The 22,225-nt window shown below is 33.0% G+C and overlaps 1 long non-coding RNA gene across 2 annotated transcripts in view; it reads right to left on the bottom strand.

Annotated features, from left to right (window-relative positions):
- Positions 1-336: 336 nt before the first annotated feature.
- Positions 337-22,225, bottom strand: part of LOC140693722 (uncharacterized) — a 35,278-nt gene continuing 13,389 nt past the window's right edge. The window contains exons 3-4 of one of the 2 annotated variants that reach the window (XR_012069422.1): positions 2,160-2,204; positions 337-407 (exon numbers count right to left, since the gene is read on the bottom strand). This is a non-coding gene — a long non-coding RNA (uncharacterized lncRNA). Of the gene's footprint in view, positions 408-2,159; positions 2,205-2,244; positions 2,307-22,225 lie in introns of those variants that run through there. The other variant, XR_012069421.1, reaches the window with a different exon arrangement.

Raw genomic sequence — 22,225 nt, 5'->3', positions numbered from 1 at the left:
TCAGTGTAGCTGCTTTGAGAGTGCCCGTGGACTGTGGTCAACTGATTTAAAATAGTACGTTGATCCACTGCAATTTGTTCTGTTGGTCTAAATGACATTGATGATGGAGGAGAAAAACCACCTCTGATCAGGGTAGTTGTATCATCATTTATGTGGCTAGTAGAGGGCTTTCTTATTAGAGGCATGTTTAAATTTGCTGAAAGTAAAAGTGCACTTTCTCCACTAGTGTCAGCCAGAAAATCAAAATTGTGATTATGCACATTACTCCCTGCTTTATAGTGCTTCTTTTTGAAATCTTAAGCCAATGAAGACACCAGAGATGCATTTTTAATCCCAACTCTTCTTTTTATTCTCACTACAACCTGGGGACAGCCTCGTTTAAGATTTGGATTATAGCAGAACTGAAGCTAAAATAAAAGGAGAAAAATTTTAGTAATATTTCAAACCAAAATAAAAGACTACAATAAGCCTAACCTATAAAACCTCAGATTTCAAGGTTACTATGCAAAGATAATATCATCAAAATATGTACATTGCTGACTATTTTTTCAAATTCCTTATTTGGAATATACACATTGAAATAGTATAGTCATCAAGTTTAAAAAGTTAGCATTTGCAGTAATGGTGAAATCCACTTTTTAAAAGCAGCTTTAATACCTTTATTTAGATTTCTCTTAAGTTTCATAGTTGCTAGGAAAATTTCTCATAATCTTGATTACTTAAGGCACTGTCCTCATATTTAGAAAAAATAAAGAGTTTTAGCTTTTGCAGTTGTATACAATTTTCAAAATCTAGCTTTACATTTATATTACCATAGTTTGATGTACAAAATAAAATTTTATATATACTTTACCAAGTCATAACTACAATCACTGAATTTCTTGCTTAAAATAGAGACTTCATTTTCTTCTGCCAGAAAGACAGCTAGACAAACAGATCTTTGAAAACTCTGCCGCACTTTACTAAACCCATAAATGTTAAGCTGTCTAAGTTAACTTTTCATACTTTCAGTTTCAAATATTCTGAAAGAGGCCTTTCTTTCCAAAACTTCCTTCTTAAAGACATCTTCATCAATCACTATGGAAGTTCCATTATCATCCCACCAGATGGATTTAAATTTGTCACTCCCAGCCATTTTCCAGAGTTTTCTTGGAAATGTCAGGGAACGAAAATCATTATCTTCATCTGCTTCAGAGATACAATGTATGCAACATGGTGTTTTTATCAAGGATTCTTCAGACAAATTCTGAAAAGCATTTACTTCAATCATAGACATCAAGACAAGTCCCCAGAGAATGTTTGATCACACAGTAGCGATCTACCAGAGTTTCCTGAACCAGTTGGTCCATCTTTACAAGACACATCTTGAATTTCTGAAGAAATATGTTCCATCACAAATAACTTTTTCTACAGCTAATTTTCTAATCTGCAAGATTTTGGGCACTGCAGCTTCAAATGCTGCTCTGGCAGGCCTGCACATATAAACTGCTAGGCCTTCACAATGGTTCTCAACTTCAGTAGATGTGACATCACAAAACGACTGGTCTCCTTGCAACTCAAGTGTAACATTCAGTCAGTGTTTACTTCTCATTCATACAGTTAAAATGAAACATATAGGATACTTATTTATATAGTGTGATCTGCAAATATTATCCCCCAAAACTCTTTTTAAATAATTTAATTTGGTGGTCTATGAAATAAAACCAATCTCCATCCTTTTGTACACAAATTTATACCAGATTGGTGAACAGAGAATAAATAATGCACAAAATGTAGAAAGTAATTTTAAAGTTATGGAAATTTAAGTGAAATTTTTGTAAAACCTGTACTGAAAATTTATAACTATTACATTATAATTTGTAATTAAGGTGAATCTTAATTTGATTTGGAAATGGAAGCAGTTATTTATCTGTTCATTTTACAATAAGTAGCTCTTTATTCAAAATATGGGTAAAATACTTATCAGTGTATTTGGTATGTTTATGAATAAATGGTAAATATTTATGAAATAAAACTAGATTAAAATAATGAATCAAATTTAAGAAATCTCAAAGGGGGTAATTTTTGTTTTAAATTATATTTCAGTGCTATAAGTAAAACAAATGTAATTTAGTATTCCTCTTTAAAATTACTAACAGAAAATCATATTGTATACTTACAAAAGTTTACTTTTGCCATTATTTCATTCAGAGGTTTTTCAGTCCCTAGAAGGAATAAATTTTCTTGTCATCTTTATAATCCATACTCTTGGGGCTTCTGTTAAGTGTTCCAAAATGATGTTGATAAATACACGTATAAACAAGATCCTGGGTTCAATAAACAGTGACTCCATTAAGGGGCAAACAAGCAATCAAAAACAAAGTAATAACAGTATATGTGGGTTGGGGAGGAAAAGATCAGGTAATGCATTTTAGGAAGCAATATGTTTCTCAGACATGAAACAATTGGCATTGTTTGTATAATGCGGCATTTTAAGGCAAGTGTTTTGTACATTAATTGTTAATAATAGCTAGATTCTGTATCACTAATCTGTAGTAAATCCAGCACTACCAAAAGTTGTATTCTTTATTTTGACATAAATTCCTTTAAACATAAGCCAAATTCAAATGGGAGATAAATTTTTTAAATAAATAAATATTCACTCAAGCTACAATGTAATTTTGCCTTCAGTATGTGTGTATTCCATTCTAAGTAAATATTAGCAAGCTGAATTCATGGCATACTATAAGTATTATAAAGTATAGTTAAGTTGGCTTGGTCCTGATACATAAATTTTATTTAACATACACAAATCAACAAATGTGATACCAACCATTATATAACAAAGAATTCAAAAACAACAATCTCAAAATATGTAGGAGAATTATTCACAGATCTGGTCTTAACTTAAAAAAAATTCTTAACATATTCGCTCTAGATAGAATATGACTAAACATAATAAAAACCATATAAAAAAACCCATGATTATCTTCAAGTTCAATGTTAACATACAGGAAGGTTTTTCCCTGGTCCAGTAATAAGAAAAAGTACCTCATTTCACAAGTCCTAAATTACACTACTTTAGTTCTAGCCAGAACAACTAGTCAAGAAAAAATATAAAAGGCATTCAACTTGTAAGCAAGCAGTGAAATTTTTATAGATGACATAATTATACATAGATAGAAATCTCCATACACTCCTCCAGTCACTGTTAGAAATAATGAATAAACTTAGTAAACTTGCAGAATACAAAATCAATATACAAATATCCATTGCATTTTTATATAGTAAAAACACATTATCAGAAAGAGAAATCAGGAAAAGAATTTTGTGTAAATTTATACCAAAAAGAATAAAATAGGAATACATTTGATAAGTGAAATAAATGTTCGAAACATAGATCTGTAAATTACAGGTGCAAGAAATATAAGTAAATATAATAAATAAAAGAAATTCTGTGTTTACTGATTGAATACAATGTGAGGAAATACACTAATCTATATTTCGCTTGTTCAAACTCCCCAGCACTACGTATTGAGGAGAATCTCTTTTCTTGTTTTCATACTCCTGCTTCCGTTTTCATGGGTTAAATGATCATAGGTAAGAGGGATTATATCTGCTTGCTCTATTCTCTTCTATTGATTGGTGTCAGTTTTTGAGACAGTATCATGTTGTTTAAGTTACTAAAGCTTTGTAGGACTGTTTAACATTAGAGAACATTACACTATTATATTTAATACTCTTTTTCAAGATTATTTTGGCAACTCAAGATCTTTGTGGTTACATATAAATTTTGAAATTATTTCTTCTTATTAATGGAAAAATCTCATGGGTATTTTGACATGAATCACATTAAATGTAGATTCCTTTGGGTAGTATTTCAACCACATTGTTTCATAACATTAACATAAGAGTTCTTTTCATTTCTTTGCATCAATTTTAATTTCCTTCATCAATGTTTTCTATTTTTTAAAGTATAGGTTTTCATCTTATTTGTTAAATTCATTTGAAGGTATTATTTACATATATATAATTATATATATTATATTTTTAAACACGTTTCCCACACAAATACAACAGGCAGAAGGCAGTGGCAAGACATATTCAAAGTCCAGAATGAAAGAAATATGTTATCTAAGATAATATATCAAGCAAGGCTACCCATTAGAATAGAAGGAGAGATAAATGAACTCCACACAAGCAAATACTAAAAGTATTTAGCAACAGAAAAAGAAATAATGAAGCATCAACCCTAAAAATAAAGAAGCAGGATGCTATAGAAAAGAGAAAAGCATAATTAGAAAGGCAATAGCTAAAATGACTTAAAACATTATAAACATGATGTTGTAAAACAGGACATCAAAATATTTAAGTGTCAGAACATGAAACAGGACAAAACAGAGTATTTTATTCTTGTTTCTGTTCTCTGTATTATGCGTTTGACTTTGTATTCATTTCAGTTAATATAAACAGATATAATAATGGGTCAATATAAATACAAAACTGGGTAACCATATGTCAAAATCTAATAATGAGGTCACAAAACCAGAAAAAAACCAAGATAATAAAAGAAAACTTATAAAGCCACTAATAGATAAAGAAATGAACATAAAGGAAATACCAAATTAATTGGAAAATGAAGTTCAAAATGGAAATAAACACCAGTTTATCAATAATTGGTTCAAATGTTAATGGAATTAGTGCTTCAATCAAAAGATTTATATTGCCAGATGGGATAATATAACAAGACCCTACATTATGAAGCATACAAGAGCCCCGATTTAGAAAGAGTAACGCACATCAATTCAAAGTAAGAAGATGAAAAAATATATTCCATGTAAATGCACAAGACAAGAAAGCAGGACTAGCAGTACTGACTTCACACAAAATAGACTTTACAAGAAAGGCCATAGAGAAAGATAAACAAGGACATGATATAATGATTAAAGGAGCAATACAAAATGAGTATATTATACTCATTAATATATATGCCCTCAATATAGGAGCAACTAAATACATAAAGCAATTACTAATAGATAAAAAGGAGAAATCAATGGGAGCACAATCACAGTAGGAGAATTAAAATCCCCATTACCATTACTAGACTGGTCTTTCAAACAGAAAATTATTAAGGCAACAAAGATGCTAAAAGTTATGATAAAATAATTGTATTTGGTTGATATTTCCATAACACTACTTCTCTCCAAAACAGAATATACATTATTTTCCAATGCACATGGAACATTTTCTAGGAAAGTTTATGTACTGAGGCACAGAAGAAGCCTCAACAAATTTAAGAAGATAAAAATTATTTCAAGCATCTTTTCTGAGTATAATACCAAGAAACTACAAATCAATCACAGAAATACAGGGAAAAAAATGACAGCATATAAATTAAAAAACATGGTTCTATAACAAGTGGGGGAGGTGATGAATTAAAAGAAGAAATAAAAAATATCTTGAGAAATATGACACAACACTAAACATAGTCTATGGAATACAGTTAAAGCAGGCTTAAGTGGGAAGTTCATAGTGACAAGGTCCACCTAAATGTCGAAGAGAAATTTCAAATAACCAATCTAGCATTCTATGTTAACTAATCATGAAGAGAAGAGCAAACAATACCAAAAGTCAGCAGAAAGTGGGAAAATAAAGATCAAGGGAGAAAGAATTGAAATAAAGATTAAAAAATAGAAAAAATCAATCAAACTGTTTTTTGAAATAGTCAACAATACTGACAAAACTCAGGACAGTCTCACCAATAAGAAAAGATAGAGAACACATGTAGCATAAGAAATGAAAATGGGGAAACTACAAAGAGTACATCAAATTTGCAAAATATCATAAGAGAATACCATGAGCAACTGCATGGAAACAAACTGGATAACCTAGAAGAAATGGAGAAGTTTCTGGAAACATTCATCCCACCATTATTGCATCAAGAAGAAATTGACCATTTGAACAGACAGATCACCAGAAATGGAAGAGAATTATCAATAAAATAAAAAATATCTGCAAAGAAAAATTCAGACCCAAATAGCTTCACTGGGGAATTTGACCAAACATACAAAGGAAAATCCATACTAGTCCTCCTCAAACACTTCCAAAAGATTGATAAGGAGAGAGTACTCCAAAACTCACACCATAAGGCCAACATCAACCTGATAACAAAACGAGACAAAGACACTACCTAAAAAGAAAATTGTAGGCCAATATCATTGATAAACATAGATGTAAAAGTCCTTAAGAAATTATTAACAAACACAATCCAACAGCAGTTAAAAAAAGATCATACAGCATTATCAAGTTAGGTTCATCCCAAGAACACAAGGATGGTGTAACGTATGCAAATTAATCAATCAATTGTGATACACCTTATCAAATAAAGAGAGGACACAAAACCACATGATAATCTAAGTAGATGCAGAAAAAACATTTGATAACATTTAAAACCTATCTTCAAAAAATGTTCTTATCACAGTGGGTACAGAGGGACCAAATCTCAACATAATAATAGCTATTTATGACAAATATGTAGCCAGCAAAATAATCAATGGTGAAAAACTGAAACCCTTCTCACAAAAACCTGAGACAAGACAAGGTTGCCCATTCTCACAATTTCATACAATATCGTTTGGAAGTCCTAGCCACAATGATCAGGCAAGAAAATTTGATTTCCTATCAAATTATGCAAAACATTTCTTTTTAGGACTGAAACAATTGATACTAAGATTTACATAGAATCATAAAAAATCCATAGTTTCCAAAGAAATATTGAAGTAAAAGAAAGAGGCTGGAGGAATACCCCATCAGGTCTCCAAACCCTATTGCAGAGCTACAGTAATGAAAATGACATGATATTGGTACAGAAAAAGGCATATGGACCAATGGAAGAAAATAGAGAGCCTTGGAATAAATCTACAGGCCTATGTTCAATTTATTTTTGACAGCGTAGCCAAGAATATGACAGAGAAAAGACCATCTCTTCACCAACTGGTGGCAAAACTGGATAGCAGCATGCAGAGCAATGGAGTTAGAACACTCCTTCAATCCATACACAAGAATAAACTCAAAATAGCTTGAAGACTTAAATATAAGCAAGACACAGTAAATCTCCTAGAATAAAACATAGGCAAAACACTCTGAGATAAATCTCAGCAATGATCTCCTAGAATAAACTACCCAGGGAAGGGATGTAAGAGCAAAATTAATAAATGGGACCTAATAAAACTTATAAGCTTTTGCACAGCAAAGGGAACCGTAAACAAAGCAAAATGACAACCTGCAGGTTTAAACAAAATATTTAGAAGTGATGCAACTGACAAAGGCTAAATTTCCAAAATATAAAGACTTCATACAACCTAATAATAATAAAAAAAAAACAAGAAACCCAATCTGAAATTGTGCAGAAGCCGTAAACAAGCAATTCTCCAATAGAGACATTCAAATGCCACACAGATATATGAAAAAAAATTGCTCACTATCATTATCAGAGAAGGGCAATTCAAAACTATAATGATGTATCACTTCCCATTAGTCACAATGGTCATCATACAGAATTCCACAAACAATAAATGCTGGGGAAGCTGTGGAGAAAGGAAACCATCCTGTACTGCTGGTAGGAATGTAGTTTGGTGCAGTCATTTTGGAAACCAGGATGGATTTTCCTCTAATGGATAAAAATAAATTTAACATATGATCCAGCAATTCCACTTCTGGGTATATATCAAAGGGAACCCTATTTCAAGAAGACACCTGCACCCCAATGTCTTTAGCAGTGCTTTATACAGCTGCCACAACATGGAAGCAACCTAATTGTCCAACAAAAGATGACAGTATACAGAAGTTATGCCATATTTACACAATGGAATAATATTCTGCAATAAAAAATGATAAAACAATTACAACTGTAGCAAAATAGATTTCTCCAAAAAGTGTCATTCTAATTGAAGTAAGCCAGAAAAAGAAAGAAATATAATACATGACATTACATATGAAGAAGCTTAAAATAATATTTGGATAAGAACACTATGATTTCATCTACAAAACTGAAATACACTCGCAGATCTACTAAACAATTTTATGAAAACTATGGAAAGGGGCTGCGAGAGGATATATTTGGGAGCTGTAAATTTATAAATGTTATCCACTATATATAAAAATAGAAGTTTTCAAAATTTTTTTGTATGACACAGAGCAGCATGTTAAATATTGTGAAGTAGAGTTTTATAGGCACAGAAATATATGCATGTATGGGGACACTATGCTATACATAACAGATTGAAACATTGTAAATGGGATATTTCAATGATAAATAAATGAATAAATATGTAAATAAATAAATAAATAAATAATATTTAATAATAAAAGAAATACAAAGATTCACAATACTTAACTTTATACATCAAGAATCTAGGAGAAAACTGAAAGAATAAAGAAGAAAATTGAATCAATGAGAGTAAGGCAAATAACAAGAGAAAAAATTGAAAAGATAAAAAACATACGAAAGTCTTTTTCTTTTAAACATAAAGTAGACAAACGTTTAGGTTGGATAAGAAAATAAAAACTCAAATAAATTCAGAAACAATAGAGAAGATATTACCACTGATGTTGTAGAGATGCATAGCATCATAAGAAATTAACACTAGCCAGCAATTTGAATGACCTAGAACAAAAGACAAATTCCCAGAAACATATGTCTTCCAATACTGAATGAAGAAGTAATTAGAAAGTTAAATAGGGCAAAATTGTGTATGAGTAAATCAGTAATTCAAACCTCCCAAACCAGAAAAAATTTACAAGATTACTTTGCCTGTGTATTCTGTCATACAGTTGAAGACAATTTTTCACCAATTCTTCCAAAAATCTTCCAAGAATTTGAAGGGGTGAAAGATTCCATACGTGTTTTATGATGCCAGCTTTATTTGCATAACAATGCTAGAAAGGACATTAGATGCAAAATATGGAATATTATCCCTGATGAGCATATGTCCCAAAATTCTCAGCAAAACACAAGCAAAATGAATTCAACAACACATTTAATGTATCATACACATACATGAGTAAAGGGATTTATTCCTGGGTTTAAGGATACTTCAAAATATTCAGATCAATAAATGTGACATGCCACACTAATAGAATGAGAAATTAAACTCACATAATCATTTCAATAGGTGCAAAAAGAGCATAGTATTTAATGCAACATCCTTTTAAGATACTCCCAACAAATTAAATTAACCCTGTCAGGGGCACGATATATTATACACACAAACACTGTGTGGAGAGAAGTGGAGCAGTTTTCTTTTTAATGATTTTTAGAAAAAGGGTTTATATAGGACATACACAATGCCTCACATATCATCTAAATTTTAAGAATGTTAATAATCTTAAGCTATATATGTCACCATACTCCTGCAGTAGGCACAGGATGTTAAATGATCAAGGATTGTTTTAAAGTTCACCACGGATCTTCATTAAGTAGGCCATCTCTTATCCAGCCGGCTGTGCCTGTCTTAGGTTGTCCTCCTCTGGGGATCTTACCCAGCATAGGTTCTCCAGCCATCCATACTGGATGCAATGATCAGGCCATTTCTTATCCAGCCTGGATATGTGACATTCCTCACAACTTGTTTATCAGTTCAGCCCATGGGCTTATTCTCTAGAGGCTTCAGACAGGAGCCTACAAACTCAATATCCCTTGATAGAAAAATGGATGAATAAATTTTATGTATATATGCAATGGAAACAATACTTTGCATTCCTATCAACATTGTCCACAGTGATCTTTTTCTCCTCAATCTCACCAACATTTATTAATTTTTTTTTTGATGACAACCTTCTGACAATTGTGAGGTCTTGTTTCATTTTTGGGTTATGACTTTCCTAATAATTTATAACTCTGAACATATTTTCATGTGTCATTTAGCCAACTGTATGTTTTCTACAGTTAATTGATTCAGATCTATCTATTCAGTTCCTACGGACATTTTTTAAATTGGATTGTTTGGTCTTTTTTGTTGTTGTTTTGGGGTAAGAGTTTGCTATATATTTGGATATTGACACTTAATTGGAAAATATCATATTCAAATATATTCTCCCAATGTGTTGGTTGACTTTTCATTTTATTAATCATTTCTTCTGAAGTGTATATCTGTTTAGAATGATACAATCATATTTTGTTAGTTTTGCTTCTGCTTCCCTTGCCAGAGGAGACATATGTAGAATCAATTTAAGTCCAATGTCAGAGTGTACTTCTTATGTTTTACCCTAGGATTCTTTGTTTTCAGGGTTTATGTTTTATATCCCCAGGAGTGGAATTGCTGGGTCATATGATAGGTTTATTTTAATTATTTAAAGAAACTTCCATACTATTTCCAAAGTTGTTGCACCAATATTCATTCCCACCAACAGCGTTGGAGAGTCCCTTTTTCTCCACAACTTCCCCAGTCTTTATTATTTGTAGACATTTTGATGATGGCCCTTCTCACTAGTGTGAGGTAAAACATTATTTTATTTTTGTCTTGCATTTGTATAATGATTAGCTTTGTGAGCATGTTTTTATTTCTCTGATTTTCATCTGTGTGCCTTCTTTAGAAAATTGTGTTCTGCTCATTTTCTGGCTGAGTTGTATGTAGATTTTTGAAATGGAGTTGTATGAACGATTTGTGTACTTTAGAAATCAGACTTTTGTTGATTGCATTGTTTCCTAATGTTTTCTCTCATTTGGAATTTCATCTTTTCATATTGTTTATTTTGCTGTGTAGAAGGTTTTAAGTTTAATTAGGACCTATTTGTTTATTTTGCTTTTATACTTTTCAGCTTGGGTGATTGACATAAGAAAATTTCGCTACAATTTATGTCTTGTTTTGCCTATGTTAGATTCCAGGGGTTTTATTGTGTCATGTATTAGATTCAGATATTTAAAACATTTTAAGTTTATTTTTGTACAGTGTGAGGGAGTGTTCTAATTTCATTTATTTACATGTAGCTGTCTAGCTTTCTCAACATCACTTGCCGAAGAGTGTCTTTTAGGCATTGTATATTTTTGTTTCCTTTGTCATAGTTTAGTTGTGTTCTGTTCCAGTGATATAGATATTTGTTCTTTTTCCATTATTGTGCTGTTTTGATTACTGTTTTTGTAATATAGTCTGAAATCTGGGGGGGATATGTGTTATGACCCCAACTTTGTTCTTTTTCCTCATTGTTTCTTTTGCAGTTCTGGTACTTTTGCAGTTCCATAAAAATCTTAAGATTGTTTTAATTTCTGTGCAAAATATCATGTATATCGATCTGAATCACTTTATATCTGTGGACATCTTTTGTAGTATGTATATTTTAACAATATTAATTCCTCTAAACTAAGACCTTGAGATTTCTTTCCATTTCTTTGCATCATCTTCAAATTTATTTATCAGTGTCCTATAGATTTTATTATCTTGGTTTTTTCATAGATTTTTCATTTTTTGATCTAATTTCATATGGATTTTTAAAATTATGGAGTATTTCATTGTTAGTGTAAAGAAATGTGACTGTTTTGGTATATTAATCATGAATCATGCTACTTTGCTAAATGTCTCTATTAGTTTTAGTTGTTTTGGTGTGGAGAATCTTTTGGGTTCTCTATATAGATTATCATGTCATCTAAATTAATAACAGTTTTACTTCATTCAATCCAACTTGAATAAATTTTGTCTTCTCCAATTGCTTTTGCTAGTTTCTTCCCATACTGTGTTTAATAGAAATGGTGGGAGTGGGCATTCCTTTTTATTCCTTAATTTGCTTTTCAGTTATTCACTTTTGCATATTATGTTGTCTGTGTGTCTGTTATTAATGACTTTATTTATGTTGAGATATACTTCCTGAATCCTACTTTGGTAAGAGTTTTCTGTTGTTGTTGTATTTTCTGATTTTTTTGTTGTTGGTGTTGTTGGTGTTGTTGCTGCTATTTTAATGAATAAAAGATGAAGTTTGTGAAATGTTTTTTATCAATTTATTGTGATGACCACGTCATTTTCCCTTTTTCTTTTGTTAATGTGGTGTATCAAACTGATTGATTTCATGTATGTTCCACCTCTCTTATGACCCTGCAATGAAGTAAAGTTTATCATGATGTATAATTCATTTTATGTATTGCTGGATTTAGTTTGCTAATAATATTTTTAAGAATTTTTGAATCTATATCAATCAAAGATATTGGCTTGAAATTCTCTTTGCCTGTACTTTGTTTGTTGGCTCTGCTATCAGGGTGATGAATGCTTCACAGAATTAATTTGTGAGTATCCTACATCTTCACTATTTTTGAATGTTTAGAAGAGTATAAGTTCTGCTTTGTATATTTTCCACTGGAGATGTTTAAATCTGCACTTCTACTTAACGATTTTTTAATGCAGATTCTTTCTTTGTTCTATTAATGAATTTGTTCAAATTATTTGTTTCTCCTTATCTCTGTCTCTTTCTACACATATGTCTATTTCTTCTGAGTTGTCCAGTTTATTGGCATGTAAGAGTTGACAAAATGATCGCTTTTTTGTATATCTGAGGGAACAATTGTTATTTCTCCACATTTATTTTTGACTTTTTTTCTTTGAAGCATGTCTCTTTTCTTCATGATGCACCTGGCTAGAAGTCTTTTGATTCTGCATATCTTAAGAAGAAACCAAAAACAAAATCTATGATTTTACTGCTCTTTGGCATAGTTGTTTTTCTCTCTAATTTATATTTACACCTGTAATATTTAGGGTCACTTTTTTTAACTTTTTTTTAATTTTTAATCATTTTAAATAGTTGTCTCCAAATTCCATTTTAGAACACAATTTTTTAATTACAATGAACATTTGCTGTCACATTTTTCCCCGTGAGCAGCCTTAAGAAGTTTTATATATTTCCCTGTGCTATACAGTACAATCCTGTTTATCTATTTTACAATTTTAACATCCCAGCATATCTATTTCCACACCCCACTGACTTGGCAACCAAAACTTTGTATTCTCTGCCTGCGAGTCTATTTCTGTTTTGTATTTCTGCATTTTTTGTTTGGTTTGAAATTGTTTTTAGATTCCACACATGAGCCTTCTCATATGGTATTTTTCTTTCTCTTTCTGGCTTACTTCACTTAGACTGATTTTCTTCAGGAGCATCCATGTTGCTGAAAATGGCCTTATGTTGTCAGTTTATAAGTCTGACTACTATTCCATAGTATAAATATACCATCTCTTCTTTATCTAGTCAACTGTCAATGGACATTTAGGCTGTTTCCATGTCTTGGCTATTGTAAATAGTGCTGGCTATGAACATTGATGTGCAGGTGTCATCCTGAAGTAGGGTTCCACCTGGATTTATGCCCAGGAGCAGGATTCTTGTGTTATATGCTAAGTCTATTCCTTGGCATTTGAGGAATCTCTATCGTGTTTTCCAAAGGGGCTGCAACAAACTGCATTGCCACCAGCACTGAATGATGGTTCCCTTTATTCCGCAGCCTCTCCAGCATTTGTTATTTGTGGATGTTTAAATGATGGCCATTCTGACTGGTGTGAGGTGATACCTCATTGCAGTTTTGATTTGCATTTCTCTGATAATAAGTGTTATTGAGCATTTTCTGATGTGCCTTTTGATCATTTGTATGTCCTACTTGGAGAATTGCTTGTTTATGTCTTCTGCCCAATTTTGGATTGGGTTGTTTATTTTTTCTTATTCAGTTGGATGAGCTGCTTATATACTCTGGAGATCAAGTCTTTGTTGGTTTCATTTGCAATTATTTTTTCCCATTCCGTTGTCTGTCTTTTTGTTTTACTTCCGGTTTCTTTACTGTTCAGAAGCTTTTAGGTTTCATTAGGTCTCATTTGTTTTTTCTTGCTTTTATTTCTTCTACGAGAAAATTTTCGAGACTTATGTCAGATAATGTTTTACCTATATTTTCCTCTTGGTGGTTTAGTGTATCTTGTCTTATGTTTAAGTCTTTGATCCATTCTGAGTTTATTTTTGTGTATGGTGTTCTAGCTTCATTGGGAGTGTTCTAGCTTCATTGAATTTCATGCTGCTTTCCAGTTTTCCAAACACCAGTTGCTGAAGTGTCTATCCCTTTTCTATTGTAATTTCTTGCCTCCTTTGTCTAAGATTGGTTGACCAAACGTTTTTGGGTTCATTTCTAGGCACTCTATACTGTGCCATTGGCCTATATGTATGTTTATCTACCAATACAGTGCTGTCATGTTGACTGTAGATCTATAGTATTATCTGAATCATTAGCGTTAAGAAATGCCACCTGATATTTATATGTTAATCTTGTAACCTGCTACCTTGCTGACTTCTTTAATCAGCTGTAGTAAATTCATTCTGAATCTTGAAGGGTTTTCTATAAATAGTAACTTATTATCTGCATATAGTTTGACTTTTATCTCTTCTTTCCAATTTGCATCCCTTTTACTTCTCTCTCTTATTTGATTGCTGTGGCTAGGACTTCCAAGACTATCTTGAGTAGGAGTCGTGATGGTGTGCATCCTTTTCCTGTCCCAGATTTTAGCAGGAAGAATTTGACTTTCTCACCTTTGAGTACTATGCTGGCTGTAGGTTTGTTATCTATAGCTTTCATGATGGTGAGATATATTCCCTCTATGAACACTTTGGTGAAAGTTTTTATCATACGTGGGTGTTGAATTTTATCAAATGCTTTCCATGCATCTATTGAGATGATCATGTGGTTTTGGTCCTTTCTCTTGTTGATGTGCTGTATTACATTGATTGATTTGCATAAGTTGAACCACCACTGTGTCCCTGGCATAATCCCCACTTGGTCATGATATATAATCTTTTTTTCTGTGTTGTTGCATTCTATTTGCTACTATTTTGGTGAGGATTATGGTGTCTGTTTTCATCAGTGATTGTGGCCAATAATCCTCTTTTTTGGTAGTGTCTTTGCCTGGTTGTGGTTTCAGGGTGGTTGTGGTTTCATAGAATTTCTTTGGGAGAGTTCCTTTGTTTTCAATCTTCTGGAAGAGTTTGAGAAGGACTAGTATGAGTTCTTCTATGATTGTTTGGTAGAATTCCTCAGCTTATCCATCCAGTCCTGGACTGTTATTTGTATGGAGGTTTTATATTGCTATATTGATTTCATTTCTAGTGCTGTTTGTTCAAAGGGTCAGTTTCATGTTGATTCATTGTTGGTGGACAGTATGTTTCCAGAAACTTGTCCATCTCTTCTAGCTTATAAAATTTGGTTCCATATAGTGTTCATAATATTCTCGTATGATATTCTGTTTTTATGGGTTTTTTTTTGTTGTAATTTCTCCATTCTCCTTTCTTATTTTGCTAATTTGTGCTCTCTCTCTTTTCTTCTTTTTGAGTTTGGCCAGAGGATTGTCGAATTAACTTACTTTTTGGACATAGCAGCTTTCGGTTTGGTTGACTTTTTTCCTATGGTCTTTTTAATCTCTTTTTTTTTATTTTCTCCCCAATATTGATGGTTTCTTCCTTCCGCTGCCTTTTGGTTTATTTGGTCTTGTTTTTCTACTTCATTCTGCTGGTGGGTTAAATTGTTTATTTTTGTTTGTTCTTCTTTTTTGAGGAATGCCTGTATCGCTATAAACTCCCCTCTCAGCACTGCTTTTGTTGTGTCCCATAAATTTTGTGTGGTTTTTCTTTCATTTTCTTTCGTCTCAAGGTACTTTTTCATTTCAGCTTTTATTTCTTCATTGCCCCATAAGTTTTTGAATAACATATTATTTAATCCCCATGATTTCTTTGGTTCTCCTGTGTTTCTCTATTGTTGATTTCTAGCTTCATGGCATTGTGGTCAGTAAAGATGCTTTAGGTAATTTCTATCTTCTTAAAATTGCTGATTTTCTTTTGTGCCAAAGTACATCATGAATCCTGGAAAATATTCCACGTGCACTTGAAAAGAATGTATATCCTATTTTGGGGAGGTTGCAAAGTTCTGAAAATATCCACCAAGTGTAAAATTTCTTTTGTATTATTTAATTTTATTGTTGACTAATTTATTCACTGTCTCAATGATCTGTCCGTTGATGTTAATGCAATGTTGAAATCTTCAATTGGGACTCCCCCTTTATATCTGTTAGTTATTATTTTATGTACTTAGGTGCTCCTGTATTTGATGCATATGTATTAACGAGTGTGCTATCCTCATATTGTATCACTCCTTAAATCATTTTAAAATGTCCTTCTTTATTTTCTTTATGGCCTTTGTTTTAAAGACTATTTTGTCTGAAATCAGTAATGCAACAACTGTTTTTTGGTTTTTCCAATTGTATGGAATACCCTTTTCCATCCTTTCACTATCAATCTATATGTGTCCTCTCTGAAGTGGGACTCTTGTATGCAGCATATTGAATGTTCTTGCTTTATTATCCAGCCTGCCACTCTATGACTTTCGACTGGAGCATTTAGTCCATTAACATTTACAATAATTGATGATAGGCTTGTGTTTATTGCCAAATTTACCTTATCTTTGCAGTTGATTTGGTGTTTCCTCTTTGTTCGTTTCATCTTCCTTTTTTGGTTCGGTCATTTTCCTTTGTATTATCATGAATTTTATTTAGTTTTAATGACTCTGTGATAAGTTTTTGTCTTCTTGTTACCCTTATTTATAAGTCCATTAGACCTTTACTATAAGTGCTTTTATTAAACGGATAGTTAGATGATCTCAAACCCATCCTACCGAAAACAAAAAATTTTAAAATGAAAGACCAAAAAAAAAAAAGAAATTCTCTATTTTCTTGCCTCCATCTCCACTCTGAATGATTTGTATGTCTTCTTTTAAAATTTTGTGTTTATTTTATTTGTAATTCATGAATTATCACCTTTCCAGCTGTGAGTTTCACATTTCTGTAGCATCTTGCAGCTTTTCTTTTTAGAGAAGACCTCTCAATAATTCTTTTAGCATGGGTCTAGTGTTGATTACTCTTGAAGCTTTTTTTTGTCTGTGAAATCCTTTATTTCTACTTCTACCAAAAATAACAACTTTACTCGTCAATGTATCCTACGGTATATAATTTTTCTCATTCAGGACTTTGAATATATCTTTTCACTCCCTTCTGGGCTGTAGTATTTTGCAGAGAAATCAGCTGTAAGGCTTATGGGGATTCCCTTGTAACTCACACTTTACTATTCTCTTGCTGTCTTTAGGATCATTTTTTATCCTTGATTCTGGCCATCTTAATTATATGTCTTGGTGTGGGTGTATTTGTTTTCTTCCTGTTTGGCACACGGTGAGCTTCCTGTACTTGAATATCTGATTCCTACTTTAAGTTTCGGAAGTTCTCAGTCATGATTTCTACAAAAACTTTTGCAATTCCCTTTAATCATTGTTCCCCTTCTGGGACTTCTATCATGCCAAGATTGGCATGCTTTGTATTATTCCATAGGTCCCTTATGCTTTTTTCATTTGTTTCTCATTGTTTCTCTTGTAGGTCTTCTGATTGGGTGCTATCTATTGTCCTGTCTTCTCAGTCACTAATTCATTTTTCTGCATTATCTAGTCAGATTTGCTACACTTTAAATCATTCTTCATCTCAGTCAACGGGTTTACCTGTTCTACTCGTCTCTTCTTTATAGCTTCCATTTAATTTTTGACATATTTTGTATCTCTAAACACTATCTCTTTTATTTCCATCAGTACTTAGATCACTCCATTTTTGAAATCTTGAATTATTTGGCTATCAATGTCTATTTCACTGATCGTACTTTCAGGGGATTTCTTCTGTTCTTTAATTGGGAATTGTTTCTCTTCTCCTTTGTCTTACTCCTTCCTCTCTGGCACTGTGGATTTTGGAGTATCAGTTATCTACTGTGGTATTAAAGGAGTTTAATCTACCTAATGCCTATGTAGCTATACATCTTAGAAAAGAAAAAAAGAGAGAGAGATAAAGAATTTTAAAGAAGGGAGAAATAAAGATTTGAAGACATTGTATAATGAATAATACAAAATGGATTTGAAGCAGAGTTTTGAAAAATAATAATAATAAAAATATTTTAAAAAGTTTCAAAGGGATTAAAATGGGGGTAATTATAATTGTCTAAGAAGTAAAAATTAAGAGGGTAATAGAAAATGGAACTGGTAAAAACTGATTAATACAAGGGGGTGGTCAGTGTCCTCCTGGAGACTGTGAACTTTTAATGTGAAGTCTTTCTTTTTTCATCCTGATTTGGAAGCTCAGTTTGTTGTTTCCAGAGACCCTCCTTTGGAGCCCTCATCTGTGCTGCTCCCAGGGCATGTCAGTAAGCAGATCGCTCCTACACCCAACACTGGGGCTGATGAAGTTCTCCTTACTCTGGGCTGGCTTGTAAATGCCCTGCCCGATGCTGCAGTCAGATGTTGCAGACTGTCTAGGCAGGATTGGGCATCATGCCCTCTCCAGCACCATGGTCAGGGGCTGTATTCCTGCCCAAAATTTGAGGGGCCAACCTCTACCTATGGTTGCCGATCACTCTGCTTCTCTGTTCCACTGTGTACTCTGCCTAGGGTTTGCACAAGAGAAGTGGGTTCAGGGAAGACTGAGGAACATCCCTGCCCCTGGTCTGGGCCAAAAACCAGCTCTATGTTTCTTTTGTCCGACAAGTTCTCTGAGGAACCGGACAGAAGTATTCAATATGCCTCTGGCTGTAGACAAGTCTCGGACTGGTCCTTGAGGCTGCTAATTCCTTAGGTGTAGATGCAGGTTTTGTCCCCGCTGCCACATGGGTTTAAACCACCAGAGGGTATGGTGGCTGTGTCTGAGCCCCAGCTCTCTTCACCTAGAAACTTTTGTGGAAATTCAGAGATGGGGAATGCACCCTTCCACCCATAGGGCACATCTGCTCTGTTGTTTTATGGAGGGCCCATGTTGTTCTGCCCTGTGCACCCACAGCCATGACACAAAGACAACTTCATTTCCCTGGGCCAACGCAGTGTAGCCATCCCCATCTACCACCCGGGTCGGGCAGCATGGCCCTGCCCCCAGCTTCTGGGCTGCATTTTCTGCTGAGTGTCACAGGGATCCTCTGTGCCTGTTTAACTTAGTTCTGCTAGTCAACTTATACTACATACATGTCCAAGACTTGGAGTCTCCCCCACCATCCTGCCTGCTCCCTCCCTGTCTGACCTGTCCCAATGTGTTTTGCCTTTTCTTCTTTCTTTCTTACTTTTCTCCTACCGGATTTTTCACATCTTTATCTATTGAAGAGGAAAATGTTCTGTCAGAGTTCTGCAGGTTCTCTGGTTAGCTGAGTGGGATTGTGGATGTGAGTCTTGGTGCATTTGTGGGAAAGGGTGAGCTACGAGCATCTCTCTACTCCACCATCTTTACCTCCCCCCAAAAAATTCTCACTTTATGGTGGAAGATATACATAGTTTGGAAATAAGTGGAAAAGATATCCCATGGAAATGAAAAGAAAGTGCAGGTTGCAATGCTCAACTCATGCAAAATACATTTTAAAAGAGGGGCCAAAATGAAAAATTTGAGGGTATATAAAGAAAAACAGATCAATATTAAAATAGGGTATTACACTCATTAAATTGTATATGGACCCAAAAAAATAGATCCTAAGAAGTTTTAGTAGACATGAAAGAATTAATTCATTATAAAATAATAACAGAAGATGAGTTTAACACCTCACTATTCTGATAGCCAGATCATCCAGAAAGAATATCTGTAGGAAACAGAGATCTTAATATCATATTAGATCATTTGAACCTAAGCTAGATATTGGACGCTGCATCAGAAAATCAGAACACATAAAGTTTTCAAGTGTGCACAGGATGTTTTCTAAGGAATTAACCACATATTATGTCATGAAATGAGCCTCAGGATCTTTAAGCAAATATAGGTTACAGCAAGTATTTTTCAATACACAAAAGTAAGAAACTGTGCATGAATTTTTGAAAGAAGAATAGGAAAAGCACAAACATGAAGTTAAAACACATTAATTAAAAAAATAAAATAAAACAAGGTCAATGATGAAATCAAAGAGGTAATAAAATCATACCTGGAGACAAATTACACTGAAAACACAACTTCATAAAATGTATGGGATGCACCAAAGACAAATCTAAGAGGGAAGTTGAGAACAAATCAGGACTTCTACAAGGAACAAGAAAAACCTCATAGAAAGGACAAAGCATGCCACCCAAAAGAACAAGAAATAAGAACAAACAAAACCCAAAGCAGTAGAAGGAGAAATATTTAATCATTATGTTGAAAATAAATAAAATAATATTTGAAAATCAAATTACAAATCATAAAATCAAAAGCTTTACATTTTTTAAAAAATATTAACAAACAGGTAAGCATTTAGCCAGGCTTATCAAGAAATACATAGAATGGACCCAAATAAAATAAGAAATGAAAGAGTAGAAATAATATCTCTTATTACAGAAATACAAAAAAAGATTATGGAAGCACTATGAGCTGTTATGTGACAACAAACTGGACGACCTAAAAGAAATAGACAAATTTCTAGAAAAGTACAGCCCGCCATCACTGAATAAAGAGAAAATTGAGAACATGAAAAGAGCCATCATTATAAGTTAAATTAAATGCATAATTTTAAAAACACCCCTTCAACAAAATGCCTGGATTCCTTCACTAAAACCCCTTTTCACAAACTATTTTAGAAAATGAAGGAGGAACGAATATTCCCAAAGTTATTCTATGAGGCCACCATTACCCTATTAACAAAACCAGTCAAAGACACTACCAAAAAAATAAATGAAAATGAAAATCCAATATCCTTGATGAATGATGATATACATTCAAAAATCCTCGAAAAACATCAACAAATGAATCCAGCAATACATAGAAAGGATTATACACGATGATCAGTTGGATTCCTTCCAGTGTCACAAGGATGGTTCAACATACACAAGTCAATCAGCATGACACATATCTAATAAAGGAAGGACTAAATTCACAAGACCATGTCAATACACAAAGTATAAGCATTTGACAATATTAAACATACATTCATCATCAGAATTCTCATAAATGTGAGTACAATGGGAACATCTCTCAACATACTAAAGGCCATTTATAACAAATTATAATACTTAGGGGAAATGGTGAAAGCCTTCTGGGTAAATTCGTGAACAAGACAATGATTCCTACTCTCACCACTTCTGTTCAATAGTAATAGAAGAAAGGAAAAGGAAAAAAAAAGAAGATAAAGTAACACAAAATGGAAAGAAAAAGGCAAAATTGTCACTAGTATTGATGGCATAACAATCTACATAGACAGTCCTAAGGGCTCCACACTGACTATTATGAACAATAAATAATTTCATCAAGTGAGCAGGTTACAAGATAAATGTAAAGAAGTCTCTTGCATTTGTACACATTAATCATGAGATACCATAAAATGGACGTTGAAAGCAATAATATTTAAAACCTCATTCCCCCGAATATCTTGGAATAAATGTAACCACATATGTGAAAGATCTAATCACTGAAAATTATAAAACACTGACAAAGAAATTAAAAGTGATTCAAAGAAATGGAAAAATGTATTGTGCTCTTGGATTGAAAGAGTTAATATTGTTAACATGGCCGTACTACACAAAGAATCCTACAGATTTAGGGCAATTCCTGCTACGAAGCTGTAGTATTTTCCACAGAACCAGAAAATAAATAACTCTAAGTCTTACATGAAACCATTAAAAATTGCCAAAATGATCTTGAGAAACAACAACAAATCTGGAGGCATAACCCTCCCAGATACCTTACTATACACGAAACCTACAGTAATAAAAAGAGTATGACATTGGCAAAGAGATATAATCAATAAAAACAGATAGAGAGGCAAGAAATATTTCCACACACTTATGAGCAATGAATCTATGATAAAAGAAGCAAGAGTACACAATGGATAAAAGACAGTCACATCAATGGATGGTGTTGGGAAAGCTGGACAACTACATGTAAAACAATGAAATGAGAGCATTTCCTGACATCATATACAAAAATAAACTCCAAGTATATTAAGGACCTAAATGTAAGACCTGATACTATAAAACTGATAGAGGGGAATATAGGTGATACCCTATTGGATAAAATCATAGGAATATTTTCTTATATCAGTCTCCTAAGGCAAATGATACAAAAGCAAAAATAAACAAGTGGGACCTAAATAAACTTAAAAATTTATGCACAGCTTAGGTCAGAATCAATGAAATAAAAAGACTGCCTGTGTAATTGGAGAACATATCTGCAAACAATGCAAGTGACCAGGGGTTAATAGATGTAGGTTAATAGATGTAACA

The sequence above is a fragment of the Vicugna pacos genome, unplaced genomic scaffold (assembly GCF_048564905.1).
Source record: "Vicugna pacos unplaced genomic scaffold, VicPac4 scaffold_20, whole genome shotgun sequence".
Classification (NCBI taxonomy): domain Eukaryota; kingdom Metazoa; phylum Chordata; class Mammalia; order Artiodactyla; family Camelidae; genus Vicugna; species Vicugna pacos.
The sequence above is the reverse complement of the archived record's forward strand: the minus strand, read 5'-3'. Positions and strand labels throughout refer to the sequence as shown.